This window comes from Bacillus rossius, assembly GCF_032445375.1.
Source record: "Bacillus rossius redtenbacheri isolate Brsri chromosome 9 unlocalized genomic scaffold, Brsri_v3 Brsri_v3_scf9_2, whole genome shotgun sequence".
NCBI classification, from domain to species: domain Eukaryota; kingdom Metazoa; phylum Arthropoda; class Insecta; order Phasmatodea; family Bacillidae; genus Bacillus; species Bacillus rossius.
The window spans coordinates 2,644,950-2,664,672 of NW_026962013.1; the positions used below are offsets into that span (position 1 = coordinate 2,644,950).

At 39.7% G+C, this 19,723-nt stretch overlaps 1 protein-coding gene across 2 annotated transcripts in view; it reads right to left on the reverse strand.

The window, feature by feature from the left end:
• Nucleotides 1-19,723, reverse strand: part of LOC134543034 (acyl-CoA Delta-9 desaturase-like) — a 55,581-nt gene that overhangs the window by 25,600 nt on the left and 10,258 nt on the right. The window contains exon 1 of one of the 2 annotated variants that reach the window (XM_063387733.1): nt 2,952-3,116. The exons of the other annotated variant lie outside the window; for it this stretch is intronic. The gene's annotated coding sequence lies outside the window, so the exon portion shown is untranslated. Of the gene's footprint in view, nt 1-2,951; nt 3,117-19,723 lie in introns of those variants that run through there. 2 annotated transcript variants of the gene reach the window in all.

A 19,723-nucleotide genomic window follows, 5' to 3' on the forward strand; every position in this document is an offset into this window, starting at 1 on the left:
ATCCTTATTACCTTGTTATTAAAAATAATAATTCTAGTGACGAGAATAGAACCTCGCCCCTTGTTTATCTAGCGCCGCTGGCATGCAAGACGTGGATTAACTCAAGACACCGTTTGACCGATCGGAGTGTTTTTTTTTCTTTCAAGATGGTTGTTATATTATCAATACTTTTTGACGTGACAACGTCTAATAAATCGATGAACGCCGGCTGCACGCACGAAAAATTGACACGTTCCGCCTGAGCCGAGCGTGCAAGAACAGGCCAACCACCAGGTAAAGGCGGGCTTTTTAACTAATCGTTCGTGATTATATTCAAACAAATTATTTGAATTATATTTGGAAAAAACTGTAAATAATATTTGAAAATTAAAATGGTATACAATTTTTCATCAATGTTTTCTTATGAAGTTATCAGGTAAAATTATCGTCCGTAAACCGACTTTACAGAACACCCCCCCCCCTTTTTTTTTTGTAACTCACTGCTAGAAGGTGCTGCAACGCATCAACTTATAACCCACAGATATAAGAAGTAACCAGATAGAGTTCATGGCTGCGAATGTGTAACCAAACAAACTATGACGAGGATTGTACCAATATGGCGGCCGTACTTACATTCTGCCGAGCCACGCCCACATTGAGAACCGAAACATTGCATTGGTGCTACGTGTTTTGATACGCAACAACACGTTTTCAATTAATTGGAGTTTTTATGCGAGTATGAAGCAATATTCGATGAAAATGAAATCACACTTGAATAAAGATGCTTTAAATATTCCTGTGGTTTATTTATATCATTTAAATGATGTGTGTGTCTCTTTGAAGCACAATGAGATGTGATAGTCCTCGCCTTTTTATAATACGATGTGTTCTTAAATTTGTGTTGGTCTCCACTTTAATGCTTTAAACAAGTACCCATACAAACTGTTGATATTTTCTAAGTTATTCAATATGGGTTAATTTGTGGTTGAAAAGATCACCACAGCCAATGAGGCAGAAATATAAACAAGTTTTACAATCTGAAAAAATGAACACAGCAGCTTTGTCCTACATAAAAATATGTTTATCTGCTTGTTTGGTCATTAGGTTGCCATCAAATAGTGTACAATAGGTATGACCATTCACACATTCCGAACATATTCAGATTTATTTAGTGTTCAGTGTCGTATTACGAGTGCATGCCAATTTAAATTTAACTAATATAACCTAAAAGTAGAAATAACTCACTGGTGATACTTTCATACTTTAACAAGCGCATAAACAGAAAAACAGGCTTCAAACAATACATAGAACAGTAACTAATAATAAAATAATATATAAATACCTGTGAAAAGTGATTGTACTAATACTTTCTCCAATTAAAAAATTAGATTTTCGTTCAGTTCGGTTACTAAAGCCGAATGCTACACAAGTCATTTTCGTTTATCCCACTTCCAGTAACATGAAATAATAAAGGTAGCAGATCATGTACACGTTTTTTATATCAATATATTCACGAAATGTTAGTTTTAAGCCACTAAATACACATTGACACCAATTTTGAAGCTCAAAACCACCACCTGCCCAATGCAATCTTATGAGTGTTTTTCGGAAAGTACCCCTCGTCAATCGCACGACCTTGTGCTACCCCCGTGTTATAACCGATCAACAGATTGTCATGGATAAACAGAAAATAATAGGCTATTGACACACAAACAGCAATTGTGTGTCATTTCTCGTTGTCTACCACAATGTCATATGGCGCTATCAATTTTGCTAATAACTCGCGGACAATATATCACCCTGTTTTCAGCCCGGGCAACGCCGGGTACTGCAGCTAATGTAAATTATAATCATTATAATCAGTTTTCTTAGTAAAAATTAATCACAAGTTTTTAAAATACCTAAGACTATTTTAGTTTGCAATTACTCCTACCAAATGCCGTACACTGTATGCTGAAGTTCTTGAAAATATATGAAGCTCTTGACAGAATCATTAAAAATAAAACGAGGCTCTGAATAACCCCCTTTTTCAGGAGTTTACCCTTTCGTTAGATGGCGCCCCTACACCAACAAATTACCGAGAAAAAAGTATAATAAAATAAAATTTTTTAAAAATCTCTAAGGCACTAATAGCTGAGAATTGGGAATACCACTGAAGTTAAACATAAACTGGTTATATCTACATAGATTCTAAAAAGCCACCAAATAGTTACGGCAACATACACTGGCCCTGAACTAAATCAACATTAGGCCATATCTTAATAGGCACAACAATATTCTTATAAAGCCATTTACTATTTTTTAGAGCACATGGAATTTAAAAAAAAAAGAATCTGTAGCTAAAATACGTGCGAAAATAAAATTACACATGCAAATACGTGAATGCCTAGAAGTTACTGGAAAAGGACCAAGTACTAATATCTCATCATTAAAACTAGTGTTTAAAGACTTACGGCAGCAATGCTGAAAGCTGAAAACCACAAGTATTAATAAATATACGTGTGTTTACGATACAGCAAATTAGGTAATTTTAACCTCAGTTTGATGCGTCTTGAAAATATTTTACGAATGACGAAGAACGAAGTCATAAGACATTGGACTATTGTTGCGAAACAAAAATGTTACCTAGAACAATATTTTAAGTGTTATAGTATTACCTCTCTGACCACTCCATGGACAAAATTCTGCGTTGAATTAGTGACTCATAACAGCTTAAAAAAATAACAGGATTTTTTTTTTCAGGTCAGCATTATGGCTACCGAGAAAACTAACCCCATTACGCCCCAATCTCGAACTCGGAACCTCAGAGACAGGAGGTTGACTTAGACTAGATTACAAAGCGAATTTCAAATGACTACGAGATGAAAAAGCTGTTCGTCCTCTAGCTACACGCGACTCGCTAGTCTACGAAGGACTCTTAACTGTCATGATAATTAGTACCCCAGTTAGTAGTGAATACGTTAATTGCTCACCGCGGACGGAATATTCCGGAACGAAGAGTCACTGCGACGCGTGCACTTTCCGACGGGATTCGCGAAACGATCGCATTTTTTTCTTCTTCCGAGATCGGCGACACAAGCGACCGCGAAACGCACAGACGACGCGAACTGCCAGGGACGAGCGAGAAGAAAAGGGAACGCAGCACCGGCGCGATGGTATCGATTGTCGGACCGGCCGCCGTCGAGACGTGACGTCACGCGGCCCGCGGCTCGTGATTGGCTCACCTGCGAGGTCGCCTGACGGCCGCTGGGCCAGTCACGTTGCGCGGGTCTCAACAGCTGATCCTTGGCGGCAGTCCGCACTGGGTTACCCCTCGCTGCCTCAACCGCCGGCTGATAGAGCAACGACCGTTTCAACTATTCCCGACCTCGTCTGTATACATTCCTGCTACCACTAACATTTTCTATCTTCTTAGCACAGATGCTAGGGTAAATATGTAGTTGGGCGATGTGTGTTTTAAAAAAAAATTTTTAATCCGAAAATACTTTTTTTCTATGCACTTTAACTTCCTCTTTTCATTAAACCCGGCGGAGATAAGAAATTGCAAATACTTTAGGAGATATCAAATTTTTTAAATTTTCATCACAATACCTGTGCATTCATGCGGCTTTCACAATTGTTTCTTGTTTACGAGTATCAATTTTTTTAATTTAAATTTTTATTTGTTATTTGGATATTGTTGCGCAAGTAATAAGTAAAAAATAATAATTACGTGAGTTCCTACTGTTCATCCTTTGTCCCGGTTTGTTAGGTCAGGTCAGTTACATTACAAATACTTTAAAACTAAACAACCATTAGATTAATTCATATTACTTTGAATGTCTACTTAGTTTGAAAGTATTTATAATGTAACTGACCTGACCTAATAGACCATTTTAATTAATTAGGCATTCACGAACACACGGCAAAAAAAAAATGTCGGCGGTCAAATGATTGCACAGGTCTTGTATTGCAAAATAAGAACGGCGTGCGCCCAGTACAGTTACTGCAAATAAAACTGTTAAAAATATTAAGAAAGTTAAGGAAAAAATTTCAGGTAAATAACCCACATAAGTTGACTAAATTAATCAAGTGGGCCATTGTATTTTCACAATATACACGTTTTTGTTAACTTTTATACTGTACAGGAACAAATGTATAACGAGAAAGGCATGTTGCATTTTAAAAACAGGAATAATTTATACACAATATCAATTTCAACGGGAAGTGTGTATGAAAGTGTAATTATTTCTTTTATGTCTGAACAGTGGGCTCGACCAATTGCAAATTTCAATTTGTGAATTATGTACTTGAAAAAAAAAGGTTTTTGCATAGTCATTGAAACATTGATGATACACTGATAAACAATTATACTCAGCCATTTTTTTTTCGACTATGGTGTTACTAATATTTCTATGGTGAGGAGGGGTTGTTTCGTGGCTGGACACACATACTACCTCCCCATTGGCTGCGGGCCTGTTTGAGCAAACATTGAGGGTCGGTGTACTGGTGCAAGGTGGGTAGCAAAACGGAAAACCCGGAAAAGTCAGAGGTTTTTCAGCAACAGAGAAAAGTGTGTGTTTCTTAGGTAGTCAAGAGAATTTTTTTAACGACGAGGTTAGCGAAAAAGAGGCTTATTTCGACTTTTTCCGGTTCAACGTTCACATCTTATCTACCCTCTTAACTTATTATCTTAAGAGTTGGAAAACGTTTCCTTTCAAGTATATCAGCACTCCGACCACACGCTTAACTTTAGTGCTATCGACTGTAGTGTGATAAAATAATACAGTTGCATGTTGTAGTAGTGAAGTGTAATATGCCAACTAGTCGTAATTTAAATTTTTATAAGTTATTGGCGAATAACTAATATCAGCGGCCAAGGAAAGATTTTTTTCCAAGCCTGGAAAAACCTGCAGCCACTCTGTGGCGGCAGTTTAATTCCACTATCAGCAGATGGAAAATAGAGCGTGTTCTATCGGTTTAGCGACTTGCGAAACCAACATTTCGCACAATGGCGCCACTTCTGCCAGTTTGTGTTACTGTTAGGAGCTGGAACCGCTCATGTGAGCGGCCACATTTCACGGCCTATTTACAACAGCATAGCCACAGAAAATAACAAAATACCCTCAATATACATAATACTACACAAATTCTGTTTTTAGAGAAACCCTGTATCAGCTTTTTGAAATTCTTTCACCAACAAATCGAACCGAAAGTACTTACTAGAGGCTCTTGTGAGTTGTATAAACACTTATAAAATAACATTGATGAGTTGAGAATAACTAAAATCTTGCGAAGATGTTTTTATCTTACCGGTTATGTTTGTATGTATGTGGATTTTTTTTGTTGATATTACTTTTTAAGTGTCAGGCTGTAATCTACATAATATATAACCAAAACTGATTCACTCATCACGAATTTTAAGGCACTATACTACCTACAGACTTGAAATTTGGCACGTATATTCATTTTGGTACATAGGTATCCGAAAAAAAAAAAACACGTATTTTTACTCAAATCAGCTCCTAAGGGTTGCCGCGGCGTCACAATTACCGTTTTTGATCAAAAATCCCCATGGCAAAAGTTGCTGCATTGTTGACGCAATCTAAATTACTGTTAAAATTTTGCGGTGGCGTTAAAGACCAAAATTCGCCGTTTATCAAGTATACGTCCTACAAACTTGAAACAGGGCAGTGGTGTTCCTTAAAACACAGACTGAGAACGTAAATTTCCAAAAAGCCGTTCCCAAGGGTGGTGGTTTAGTCCAGGCAACGCCAGGTATGTTAGCTAGTTGTATAATATTTTAGTGAACATATTTTAACGTCACATGGTCAGGCTTCAGGAGACAGGGGCTTCGATTATAATAGTAGGTTAAAGTTCTTTCTTAATGTGTAATAATAACTTAAGATAGATAACATCAAATACGTACTACAACTGAAACAATGGCAAACACTGCTAGACACAAGGGCGAAACGGCAATAAATAACGCAGTCTAGAAACGTCTCTGTAAAGCTGGAATCACAATGCCCCGACGGGTCCGACACGACAGGCCCGACAAACTGTCGTGCAGCATCTCAGCACGACAGATTTAAAAGCGTAGGGTCACAATACCACGACGATTTTCAATTTGGCCTTCGGCAAAACGTGCCAAGCTAAATACTTCAATTAAAATGCATTATAGAATGCGCTAAAAACCAAGTAGGCTCTTTTATTTATTATTGACAGTTGAAGTGCAAAAAAAAAAATTTTGTCGTCTGCGATACGAAGTAACGTTAAGTTGATTCGTAAAACAAAGAGTAGTTTATTATAGTTACAAGGAAACAAGATAAAGATATGCCAGTGAGGGACAGAAAATCCAATCTTCACGATTCTAAAATAACGTCTTTAACCATAAACACGATGATATCTTTTTTTTTTTTATACAGACTAAGGCAAGCTACAAATTTTTCAAATCACCCACACGTGAAAAGAAATTTCACTTTTCAGCAATAAAGATTTACCGAGCAGGTAAATATTTTTGAAATTTATTTCTGTACTGCCCGACACGACGAAATTAGAAATAGAATCCATTCATTGCGGGGCCGTCGGGATGCGCATTTTGTCGGTCTGACGTCACGGCGAGCTTGTATTTCATTGGCTGTTGAACGCGTCGGGGCCGTCGGGGCATTGTGCTTCCAGCATGAGGCCAGCTACCTCGAGCAGACAGCGCCCCAGTGAACATGCCTTGCGGGCGTTCGTGCAGTGAACCGGTGCGACGCCACCGGAAGCAAATGGCCGTCGCCGTTACTGCACTCTCTTCCCCCGCGGGCCGGGCCAGTCAGGGTGGCCAACCGCGCAAAGAAACACTGCCGTCCCGGTGCCCTAGTATCTCGGGAAGCCGTCTTTTCACAGACGAGAGAGCCAAACGCACGATCGTGCATCTTCGGTTTTTTTTTTTCTGTTCATTGTAACTCATGATAACTAATGGTCAATTAGGTTAGGTTAGCTACATTATAAATACTTTAAAACTTTGTGGATAGGTTGATTTGGTTAGGGCAGCTACATTAAAGATACTGTGAAATAATGTAAAAGGTTTCCTAGCCCTGGATAGCTACATATTAAAAAGTTATTTGCTAAGCAACCATAAAATGATTTTACAGTATTTTTAATGTAGATATACTTACCTAATATAACCAACCATCCGCAATGTTTAAAAGTATTTATAATGTAGCTAACCTATCCTAATCGACCGCAAAATGTAATGCCACACCGGTTTATACAATGAGATAGAACGGGGAAAAAAGCGAGCATGAACTTCGGGGAACTTCGGGTGTGAAATGAAGGCTTCCCTAGTAACACGCTTCAGCCACGACCACGCGCATACTCTACAACATACCGAGTTGAGGGGGTGCCTCCCATTTCAGGTCATCATTTTATATTTACAGTAATCACTGTTCAACTTTTAGACTTTTTCAATTGTATAACTTTCACGAAATGAAAAATATATACAGCGCATACTTTTTTGCATAATTAGCTGCCAAAGTTACATTTTTTTAACGTTTTTGGGTTGTTACAAACAAGGAGAATTTAATTTATTGAAGAACTGAAACTTTTTTAGGTTTAACTGCAATGCCACTGGCTATTTCATGATATGGTTTGCATTTCTATGACCAAAAAACTCATTTCATGTTTCTTGGCTTGTAAAATCGTAACAAATATGATAATTCTGAATGACCGGGTAAAATTAATTAATATTTTCTGAAATAAATTCAAACCAACTACAGAGCGCTACTGACTAGCCGCAATGCAAGATCTCTTGATTGAACGTTCGTAAATCGCCGGCATCTTCAAGGGGGAGCTGAATTGTTGCCCCTTGGATGGGCAGCCCTTCAGGATTTTTCTGGCAATGGTTTGTTTGTACAGCGACTGGAAGGGCAGCCCATCCAATTTCTGGAAACATGTTTCTTTAAGTGTTTAAATAATCCTGAAAACTTGCCCCTTGGAAGGGCAGCCCAACAGGATTTTTCTGACAGTAGTGTTTTTGAAAGGTTGTCTGAATTGTTGCCCCTTGGAAGGGCAGCCCATCAGGATTTTTCTGACAGTAGTGTTTTTGAAAGGTTGTCTGAATTGTTGCCCCTTGGAAGGGCAGCCCTTCAGGATTTTTCTGACAGTGGTCAGGTCAGGTCAGGTCAGGTCAGGTCAGGTCAGGTCAGGTCAGGTCAGATCAGGTCAGGTCAGATCAGGTCAGGTCAGGTCAGGTCAGGTCAGGTCACTTTACAAACTAACCACTGTCAGAAAAATCCTGAAGGACTGCCCTTCCAAGGGGCAGCATTTCAATCGCCCCATCTTCAACTGCGGAGGAGCAACGGGCATCTGAAGAAGTTCCCCGGCGGTAAGAACTCGCATGCGGCTCTGCCCGCAGCCGATGGAATTCTACGAGACAGGGAACTTTAAAATGACCCATCGATGGAATGCCTCAACATGCGTGGAAGTTATATGGAAAAAAGTAATAAGTGGGTAATACTTTCATTCTGTTTCCTACTGTCAATGTATTTTTTTTGACGTGATAACGTCTTATAAAATCGATGAACGCCGGCTGCACGCACGAAAAAGCATGACTCATTGTCACGTTCCGCCTGAGCCGAGCGTGCAAGAACCGGCCGACCACCGTGCGAGAAAATCTTATATAATATCAAACAGGTTAAGGCGGGCTTTATTAAAAGCAGCATTTAAAAAAATGTTGATTTATTTGTCCAATTTCGTCATTTTAAATTAACATATTAGTGACATTGATTTGATTTCAGTTTATTTCTAAAACTAATTGTTCGAGATTAAATTTAAACAAATTATTTAAATTAAATTTGCAAAAACTGAAAATAATATTTGAAAATTAAAAAGTATGCAATTTTTCATCAATGTTTTCTTATGACGTTATCACGTAAAAATATCGTCCGTAAACCGACTTTACAGACAAACCCCCCCCCCCCCCCTTATTTTACACATTGTTTGCTTTACTCATTGAAAGGCCCTCGTAATTATAATCAACTGCGTAACTCATGAAACATTCTTCAGCAAATATATGTTGATACTAATCATAACATGCACGAGCGCTGTCGGGATCAATGTCCTTAACAGCGAGGCAATCGGAACGTACGGTGTCGCATGCATTCTCGCAGACACGCACGCGCTGCTGTGCGCTGCCAGTGGCGCAGCCAGGATTTGTGTATGGGGGGGGGGGGGGGAGGGTTAGAAGCACGGGTTTCCCCCCCCCCCCTATTAAAACGGGGGAGTCCGGGGGTCCGCCCCCGGAAAAAATTTGGATTTTAAGGTGTAAAATAGTGCTATTTTAGCAGTTTTTGGTACTAAACTTAAATATTGTAATAGTAAAAATATTATTAATTTTTTAATAAAAAAATTGTTTGAGTGATGAAGTAAGAAATTAATTAAAGATATTTTTATCGATCCAAGTGCCTTGTTTACGTCCACTCAAAATCATAAATCATGCTCGAAGATCGACAATACAAAAAAAAAGGAATAAAAATGGTTGGGTTTCGGCAGAACTGGCCTATTCCTGGTAACAATTAGCTTTAGCTTGAAGAGTTACCCAGTCACCACCTGCTTATAATTACCGCGCTGGTTAAATACAGTAGGGGTAAGATATTTGAACACTTGGGACCCGTCACGTCGTCACAACCTCATAGCTTCTGCTCGCGACAGGGTAGGGGAAGGGAAGGAGAATCGGTAGGGCTCGCTTACTCTTCCCCTCCAGTGCAGAGGCCGGTGATAGCAGTAAGGCACCCAGGCTTTTAGCTAACCTGCTTTCAGATAAGAAAAAATAATTATGGCTTAGGGAGGGGGGGGGGGGGTTAGAAACCCTAACCCCCCCCCCCTGATTGCGCCCCTGTGTGTTGCTACTGTCACGAGAGACAATGCAACCATCCCGCATGGCCAACATGGCACTTCACGCCTTCACGAGCAACACTGGAAAATACAATGTTTCCGAGACATGAGGACTGCCGACAGCATCAAGTTAGTAAAATAACTACTAAATTACTATAAAATACGCATTGCATAGTAATTGTAGGTGTTAAAACAATTAATAATGATGTTCTTAATTTTTAGGTTATATTTCTACAAAGACTCAGTTTTCTTCGTTATTCAAACTATACATCTATATGAGAATATTAATATATTTTATACTCACTTTTTTACTGATTGGAAAGAGTTAAATGGCAACTGCGCACTGCGGATGAAACGCTCTATCAATCACGCTAGAGACTAATACTGGGCAGTTTCAAGATTTCTGTGTGAAAACCTGGCGTTGTACCGTCAGTCCGATAGATGAAAGAAGGTATGCCCGGTATGAACAATGAAGCTGTTTATAATACACATTGTTGCGATTTAATCATGTGGAGGAGAACTGGGTCCGTAAGGGATACCCCAATTAAGTTTTATTGACTACTAATATTTTATTAATAAATAACCAGCCCTTTTAAATCTTGGTAACACAGTTTGAATAGGGAATATCCGCCCTCAGTATGGTTTCTTCTGAAGCTGCGCACCGTGGAGGGGGTCAAGGGGGAGCTGAATTGTTGCCCTTTGGAAGGGCAGCCCTTCAGGATCTTTCTGACAGTAGTGTTTTTGGGCAAGTTTTCAGGATTATTTAAAACACTTAAAAGAAACGTGTTTTCAGAAATATTGTATGGGCTGCCCTTCCAGTCGCTGTACAGACAAACCATTGCCAGAAAAAATCCTGAAGGGCTGCCCTTCCAAGGGGCGGCATTTCAGTCGCCACGGGGTCACCACGCTGTCTCGCGAACATCAGCGAGACCTTTGAATATATATATATATATATATATATATATATATATATATATATACACACTGTATAGAAGTCGCGAGTGGATAGGATTTACTCTACGTTTTTCAGGAGCGTATGATGAGCAGCTTGGGAACTTCGCCGCTGCAGTGCGCTGCCGTAACGCCCTGTATCGTCTTAGTTGTTATTTACACGTTAGAGCGCAGCCCTGTCGCCCGCTGTCATTCCCCGCACCCCTCTTCCATCATTCACTGCAGCTCAACGTCGTTCAACAGGAGGGGGAAGGGGTGTTTGAAGAGTTCGACACTTGTCCGCTAGGGACCACCACAAGTCGATGCCCTAGAGATGGTGGCGATTGCGGCGGTGAATTAACCAACTACCTCAAAACCGTATTAGAAATTTTAACCTGGGCTGGCGACTTCTATACAGTATCTATATTCAAAGGTGAGACAGTGAGCAGGGGGTGGGGAGAGGAGGGGAGGAGAGGGAGAGCAGGCGGTGCCCTTGACCCCGTGGCGAAGAGTCGACCTCGGCCGTCAGCCCAAGCCCAAGGTCAGGGCGGCCGGACCAATGGCCTCGCCCCGCCAGTCTGCGCGGGCCGCGAATAGCGCGCCCGGCCATGTCAACACCAGCGGTGACGGGCGCCGTGCAGTTACCTCCGCCAAGACACCAGCCAGCCGCCTGCCCTCACACGGGAAGCCTTCATTCCACAGACGAGAGAGCCACACCCGAAGTTCATGCTCGCTTTCTTTTTTCGTTCTATCTCATTGTATGAACCGGTGGGGCATTAAATCTTGCGGTCGATTAGGATAGGTTAGCTACATTATAAATACTTTATAAAACATAGTGGATGGTTGTTTATATTAGGTTAGTATCGCTACATAAAAAAATACTGTAAAATCTTTTTATGGTTGCTTAGCAAATAACTTTTTAATATGTAGCTATCCAGCTCTAGGAAACCGTTCACATGATTTCACAGTATCTTTAATGTAGCTATCCATAACCAAATCAACCGTCCACAATGTTTTAAAGTATTTATAATGTAGCTAACCTAACCTTTTACAATGAACAAAAAAAAAAAAACCGAAGATGCACGATCGGACGTTTAGCTCTCTCGTCTGTGAAAAGAAAGCTTCCCTGTGTGTATTCGGACACATCGCAGGACGAGTAGCCAGTGACACACGGGTGCAGGTCACCAAGGGGCCCGCCCTAACCCCCCCCCCCCCCTCCGAGCTGCAGAGAGAGAGTGCCGCGAATCAATAACACCCCTCCCCCCTCCCCGGGCAACAGTGCCGGTCTCCATGTGGACAGAACTCTGCGACGACTGGCCACCGCTCTTTGGCTCACATACAGTTCGGTGAGCCTTCTTTTCACAGACAAAAAAGCCAAAACCCGAAGTTCCCCGAAGTTCATGCTTTTTTTTTCCGTATTAGCTATCCTAACCAAATCAACCGTCCACAATGTTTTAAAGTATTTATAATGTAGCTAACCTAACTTAATTGACCATTAGTATCCTTTTATCAACACCGCCATATTTATTTACAATGAACTTAAGACAAACCCCCGAAGATGCACGATCGGGTGTTTGGCTCTCTCGTCTGTGAAAAGAAGGCTTGCCATACAGTTCAGTCCTGCCATCAACTTTCCTCTATTACTTCGCTTCAGACACTTCCCGTATTTGCACACGATTTTAAACAAATTCATAGTAATACCATATTTAATTATTTATGAAAGGTTATTTTTCTACTAACTAAGTCTTTATTTAATTTTTTTATGGACTCAAAGCATTGAGCTTGTGGTATACTATTTTGGGTATGCAGCATTCTTCTTGAAACACTTTTTTTTGTAATATACATCTTACAAATAAAACAAATTGAAGTTTTTTTCCCAGAACCCTGAAAAATATGGTTTCTATGGTTAAGCGAAAAAGAAACTTTTTTTTTTACCCTTGATGAATGGCATACCTGAAATAAAGTATTTGAAGACTAAGGATACATACGAACAGCTAACGTACAGGATATAAATGACATAAAAATTTGACTAAGTTATAAAAAAAACAGAGGCTTTTTAGCAGAACAAGCTTTTTTATAACAATAAAGTATTTATATCGTTAATTTATTTAAAACCATGTGAAAAAAACACGAAATATTATGCACTAATTAATTTAGAATACTAATCCCTGAACTCTGCAGAAACTCAAAGTGAGAGGCGCTCTAGTGACATGGGCAGAACGACGAAGGCAAACATGTCGTAATTAAAAGAAAGTGCTATCACGCTGAATGTTATTCTGATATACACAACGGAATATAAACCCAATTTTGGCAGCCGTACATTTTAAATACAAAAACCTTTTAGTTGAATAAGTACTTTCTTGACGAGTTGGCAGCCTAGATTTAATCCCAGATTACGGTCAGTGACTTCGAAGCCTGGAAGGACTTTAAATACTTTTAAATACTCATAAATAATCAGTAAGCAATATACGCTAATTTCAAATGCGTACGACGAGTGTTTTAAAATATCCCAATTAAACATTTACAGTACTTTTACTATCAATTAGATTTATAAAAACAAAACAATAATAGTACGTACATAATCATTACCACGCTTTGATAGAAAATTATTATTTTAATAAAGCTTTTGTAAAAATCTGAAACTTTATTGACCAGAAAACGTTACTGACAGTTTTTCTCCAAACGCGATAATCTTACATCTACAGCTTGTGGCATTATCTTGTGAATGTTGTATGCAAACGAATACGTCAGTGTACATTCATTTACATTTGTATGTTAAAATATGAGAGCATAAATATTCATTGTATGCACGCAACACGTCTATTACAATGGAACCAGGTCGTTCACCGTGCACTGCAAACCTTATTTGCTATTTAGGGAAAAACACTGTTCTTCCGTCACTGTTACTTAACGTTAACAGCCGAGACAAAATAAATTTTGGGGAGCCTAAGATGTACATCAAGTTCTGTCCCTGCCCAAACACGCCCGAATATTCACCTTCGGCCAACCTCGGGTTTATTTATATATATTTATATTTCTCTGTTTATTTTAATGTAGCTATACTAATCCAACTAACCGTCCATAGTGTTTTAAAGTGTTTTAATGTAGCTAACCTAACCGACCACTTTTAATATTTGAATTCATTTTTCCTGCGCAAAAATAAAACAAATCCCGAAGTTAGCCGAAGGTGAATTTTTCGGGTGTAATCGGGAATGGCAGAACTTTATGTGCATCTTAGGTCTCCCATAAATTTTACTTATCTCCACGGAAGCAAACTTCACAAAATTGTTGCTAATGAAATGACCCAATAGTCGACGTAGCTGCTCCGGAAGCGAATTCTAGCGGCGGGCGCTGAAACTACGTGTGATTCGCTCCAAGAAATATAGTCGAAAATACAATTTGCGTATTTTTATTACGCTCGGCCTTATTTAAAATAATTCTAAGTTAAATTCGTGTCAGATTTCGAATTGAAACTATATTTGAACATGAAAAAAAAATCGGTTGTCTGTAAAGTCGGTTTACAGACGATAGTTTAACATGACGTCATAACAAAACATTGATGAAATGATTGCATACTTTTATGAATAAAATTTAATTATTTTTATTGAATTATCACTATTTTGTATGGATACAAAGAAGGAGTGAAATGAAATCTACAATTTAATTGATAAATTTACTTTTATTTTCACTCATTAATTCAAATATGTTTATTACTTTAACGAAGAGATTATTTTAAATATAACTTTTATACATGTTTGCTATTTAACTTCTTCCAATCTGTGTTATTCTGTTAATGATAGGACGATGATAGGAAAAGTAGGAAACGAATGGGAGTGTTTCAAGTTCATTGTGCCTCGAAATAATCAAATCGATGGTTGTTCCAATCGAGTGGAAGAGAGATAGATGCGGCGCACGCGTACAATGAGCGTAACGGGACTATGCGCGTAACGGGACACTTTTTCGTGCGTGCAGCCGGTGTTCATCGATTTATTAGACGTTGTCACGTTAAAAAAAAAAAAGTGAATTAATTTTCACTGGGTTGTTTGCTTGATCACAGTTTATGCATTGCTTCTCACAATCAATGCAGCTATGGCGGTAAAATTAATTATGAAAGCTGCTACCTATCGGATGGGCCCACAACTACTTGAAGCAGCGCTAGCAGCCGCCCAGAGGCGCGGCAGTTCCCCAGACTCCCATCAGGGGTCGCGCGGGGAACCCCTGACTCGTCCTGGGCGACTGCGCAGCGGCGCACCTGGGACACCACGTGATCGATACTGGGCCCTTCAAGCCGGGAAGCCTTCTGTTCACAGACGAGAGAGACAAACGCCCGATCCTGCATCTTCGGGTTTATTTTTTGTTCATTGTGAAAGGTTAGGGTTAGCTACATTATAAATACTTTAAAACATCGTGGACGCTTGATTTGGTTAGGATAGCTACATTAAAGATACTGTGAAATCATGTAACCTTTCTCCTAGCTCTGGATAGCTACATATTAAAAAGTTATTTGCTGAGCAACCATAAAATGATTTTACAGTATTTTTAATGTAGCTATACTTACCTGATATTAACAACCATCCACAATGTTTGAAAGTATTTATAATGTAGCTAACCTATCCTAATCGACCGCAAAATGTAATGCCACACCGGTTTATACAATGAGATAGAACGGAAATAAAAAGCGAGCATGAACTTCGGGCGTGGCTCTCTCGTCTATGAAATGAAGGCTTCCCCTCCGCACCACGGCCAGACGGCGTCTTCGGCCTCCCATCGCCTCGCTCCAACAATGGCACGGGAACTTGGGACACATCACGTCTACGGAACATTTCACAATCGCGCCTGCTGCTGCCCGCAATGGCACACGGCAACCAACGAGATTGCATTTCACGGTCACGAAATGTTAATTTAATTTTAAAAAATATGATTCGAGATCATAGCACGGGCAGAATTTACATGTATGTATAATAAATGGGACATTAGATATTTTTGTACTTGAAACAGAAATTAACAGGATGAAAAAGGCTACATACAAACAAAAATTATATGTGTTTTTAAATCACATGATTAATAACCAATTTCAGGAATTTGTTCAAGGCATTTTAATTCATTTAAAATACACAATAAGCAGGAACAAACATACATAATAATCTATTTCCCCGAAACGAGCCACTTTTGAGTTTGAAAGCTAATTTTTTTTTTTCAAAGATAATTTCCACGTTGTTTAAGTGGGAAATATTTACAATTAGTGATGTAGCCTATATACTGAATTCTTTGTGACTTCCAGCACAGTTACTGTTTATAGCGTTTGTTTTTCCCCAATTTCGTGACCTTATCTTTAGTTTTTTTTTTTTACTTTTTCGTAACTAGTACTTTAGTTTTGTACCCATTTTTTGTGACTAGGCCTTTAGTTTCGTAACTTTTTCGTAACTAGTACTTTAATTTTGTACCCTTTTTTTTTTGTGACTAAGCCTTTAGTTTCGTAACTTTTTCGTGACCAGTCCTTCAGTTTCGCAACTTTTATTTTGTGACATTCGTAACCAGTAGACATCATTAATCATGTTGTTTTATCTTTTAAAACAATGTTGTACTGCCAACTGTTCCGAGACTTCAACGGCCAACAGAAACACGGCAATGGCGAACAGCAGACAAATCAACCTGACTTGCTTGCTGAAGCCATGCGATCGGCGAGTCAACAAGTCAGGGCAGCTGTCCACAGGCAAAGCAGCTACTACCAGTCTCGCAAAATGTGACTCGAGGCTTACGGCAAGCACACGTGATGTCTACAACGGCCTGCCATAAACAAATACTCGAGTGTTTGTTTTACCTTTCCTAGCTTCAAACGCCAAGCGCTTTTAGGTCTCGCTATCAGTGTTCATGCGATAGCTTACCTTCCAACAGCGTTGTGCAAGCCAATGTTTTTTTTTGCAAACAATTTTTCTATGCTCTTACCAAAACATGCTCACAGCGTACTCTGGAAGAAAAGCGAAGGGTTAGCCAACATGTGATAGCAAACGGAAGGCGTGCCACAAATTCACTCGTAATGGCAGAACGTATTTAGTCGGCCTAGAATATCCCCTCTCCCCCTTTTTTTTCCAACCCTTCACAGGCGAACAGGTATAATTACAATTTACAATTTAATAGGTTTTTATTATACAATTTTTCACTTTTACAGTTTTGGTAAACAGGACCCTCCAGCACTTAATGCTCTTTTGCCTTAATATAATTTTTAATTTATTTAAAGTTTCTATTTGAATAGTTAGAAAAAAACACGATTTAAATAAATGGAATAATTTAAAAATACCTTTTGCTTTGTTTTTTTTTTTAGTCTTTTTTGGACTCAATGTATTCGGTATGATGCTGTACCTAAATAAAAATTTACACAATTATATTTACACATTAGTATAAAAATAAAAACAAAAAGGTTTGACAAGATCCTGAGTTTCTCCCGAGCGCGCAGAGAAAGAACACAATTTCGATAGAGAGCACTAGCTGTATGGATGTGCTCTGGTATTGTAAGGGGAGCAGGAGGAAAAAAGCTCTTTTCTCAGAATTCCTAATCGCGCAGCGGGGTGTCATGTTCTTGACTAGCCTGAAAGGGGGGATGGAGGAAGCCAGCCAACTGCCTGCCTCGGAGAGAAGTAAGATTTCCGCTCGGTTTTCTCTGTCAATTCTCCCCACACTTCTTCTGTTATTCTGTTAAGGATAGGACGATGATAGGAAAAGTAGGAAACAAATGAGAGTGTTACAAGTTTAATGTGCCTCGAAAAAGTCAAATCGATGTTGTTACAATCTTGTGGAAGAGAGATAGAGGCGGCGCAAGCGTACAATGAGCGTGACGGGACACGGCGTGACGGGACACGGCGTGACGGGACACGGCGCAACGGGACAATTTGCGTAACGGGACACTTTTTCGTGCGTGCAGCCGGCGTTCATCGATTTATTAGACGCTGTCACGTCAAAAAAAACCTACGTTAAATGTTGTGTCCTAGTTTGTTCGTCGCCGAGGTTGTATGTCATGTTACATATCTCAGGCGAGTACTGACTGTGACGTCAGCTCGATCTCTGCGGATCGCGCCTCTGATCGTCTCGCGTCATGTCCACCATTGCCAAGGTCGAGAGAAGAACGAGAGGGTCACAAACACTCAATTAAATTTCCTCGCAATCCCTGACCTTCGCCTGTGACCAATTAGAAATTACAAGATAAAGTGCATCAAGAGGTCCAAGTCCAGGTGATGTTCGTAACACACGACTTGCACGCCAACACTGCAAGCTATCACGTTCGTTTCATCACGCATTAAATTACACGCTATTAATGAAAAAAAATATTTCCAATTGATAAATAGGTATAGTGCATATTATCTTTGAAAGATTTGTGTAATGGGAGTGCATGACTTGATGTAAGCTTTTGGACATACGCCATTGCTAAGCACATGTATGTCTGTAGAAGAAAACTACAAGTAACCCAAAACACAAGAACACAAAATTAAGTAAAAATTGCTGTTGTCAACAGGATATAAACACCACATAATATTCCATAACAGGAATATGGTCACCAAACAAAGAAAAACAAAGAAAAATTGACTAAGAGAACGAAAAAAAAAAACCTACAAATGATGACAGCACAAAAATATTGAACCCAAAAAAATCCAGCACAACAGTTGAAACGAGACAAAAACACGTCAAAACGAAAAGACGAAACAAACACGATAGTTTTCCAAAACAGAAGAGAACGAAAAAAAAACCCCACAAATGATGACAGCACAAAAATATTGAACCCAAAAAAATTCAGCACAACATTTGAAACGAGACAAAAACACGACAAACCGAAAAGACGAAACAAACACAACAGTTTTCTAAAACAGAAACAAGCGACGTTTCGGGAACTGCTATCTGCTCCCGTCCTCAGGCAGACAGAGACGCACATGGTACGAAAACACAGATGCGACTGAGTAGGGGCCGCCCGCCGCCGTCTCTTCATATGCTCGGCCGGGAGCGTGTCACAGCGATACCAGGAACTATTATGTTCCCATAACTCGCTATGTGCTTTGAATATATATACTGTATAGAAGTCGCGAGTGGATAGGATTTACTCTACGTTTTTCAGAAGCGTATGATGAGCAGCTTGGGAACTTCACCGCTGCAGTGCGCTGTCGTAACGCCCTGTATCGTCTTAGTTGTTATTTACACGTTAGAGCGCAGAATTGTCGCCCGCTGTCATTCCCCGCACCCCTCACCCATCATTCACTGCAGCTCAAGGTTGTTTAACGGGAGGGGGAAGGGGTGTTTGAAGAGTTCGACACTTGTCCGCTAGGGACCACCACAAGTCGATGCCCTAGAGATGGTGGCGATTGCGGCGGTGAATTAACCAACTACCTCAAAACCGTATTTGAAATTTTAACCTGGGCTGGCGACTTCTATACAGTATATATATTCAAAGCTATGTGGGAAGTCAATACAAGATTGCGACCCCGTCACTTTGTTCGAATCGTTAGAAACGACGGCGGGACGCGAAGTGTGCGATTTTAAAATTAATGGTGGCTCTCGGTCCAGTAAGAAGTGAAGTGCTTGGCTTTAATTTATTTAGTGTAGATGTCAAGAGGGGGGAAGGTCATCCTTTCCCCCTCAGTTAGGTGGAAGTATCGTGATGTCTGTATTTAGAGGCTTGTAAAGTATTGCGTCAAAAGCCTAACGCGTCTTAACTATAAATACATTAGAGTAGATCCTGAGGCCTAGCGTACAATTATTTTCAGCACGTTGATCCGAAGCATACCACCAGACTGGGGATCCACTGAGCACTCACTTATGGGCTGTAAAGAAAACAGAAACCGATTTTTAAAAAAAATTGGAATAAAAGTAAAGAAAATCTTATTGAAAGTTTCGCTGAAGAATGGAGAAAAATAGGCCCAAACCATCAAACAAAAACTTGCAGAATCAATGCAGAAGCAGTGCATTTCAAAAG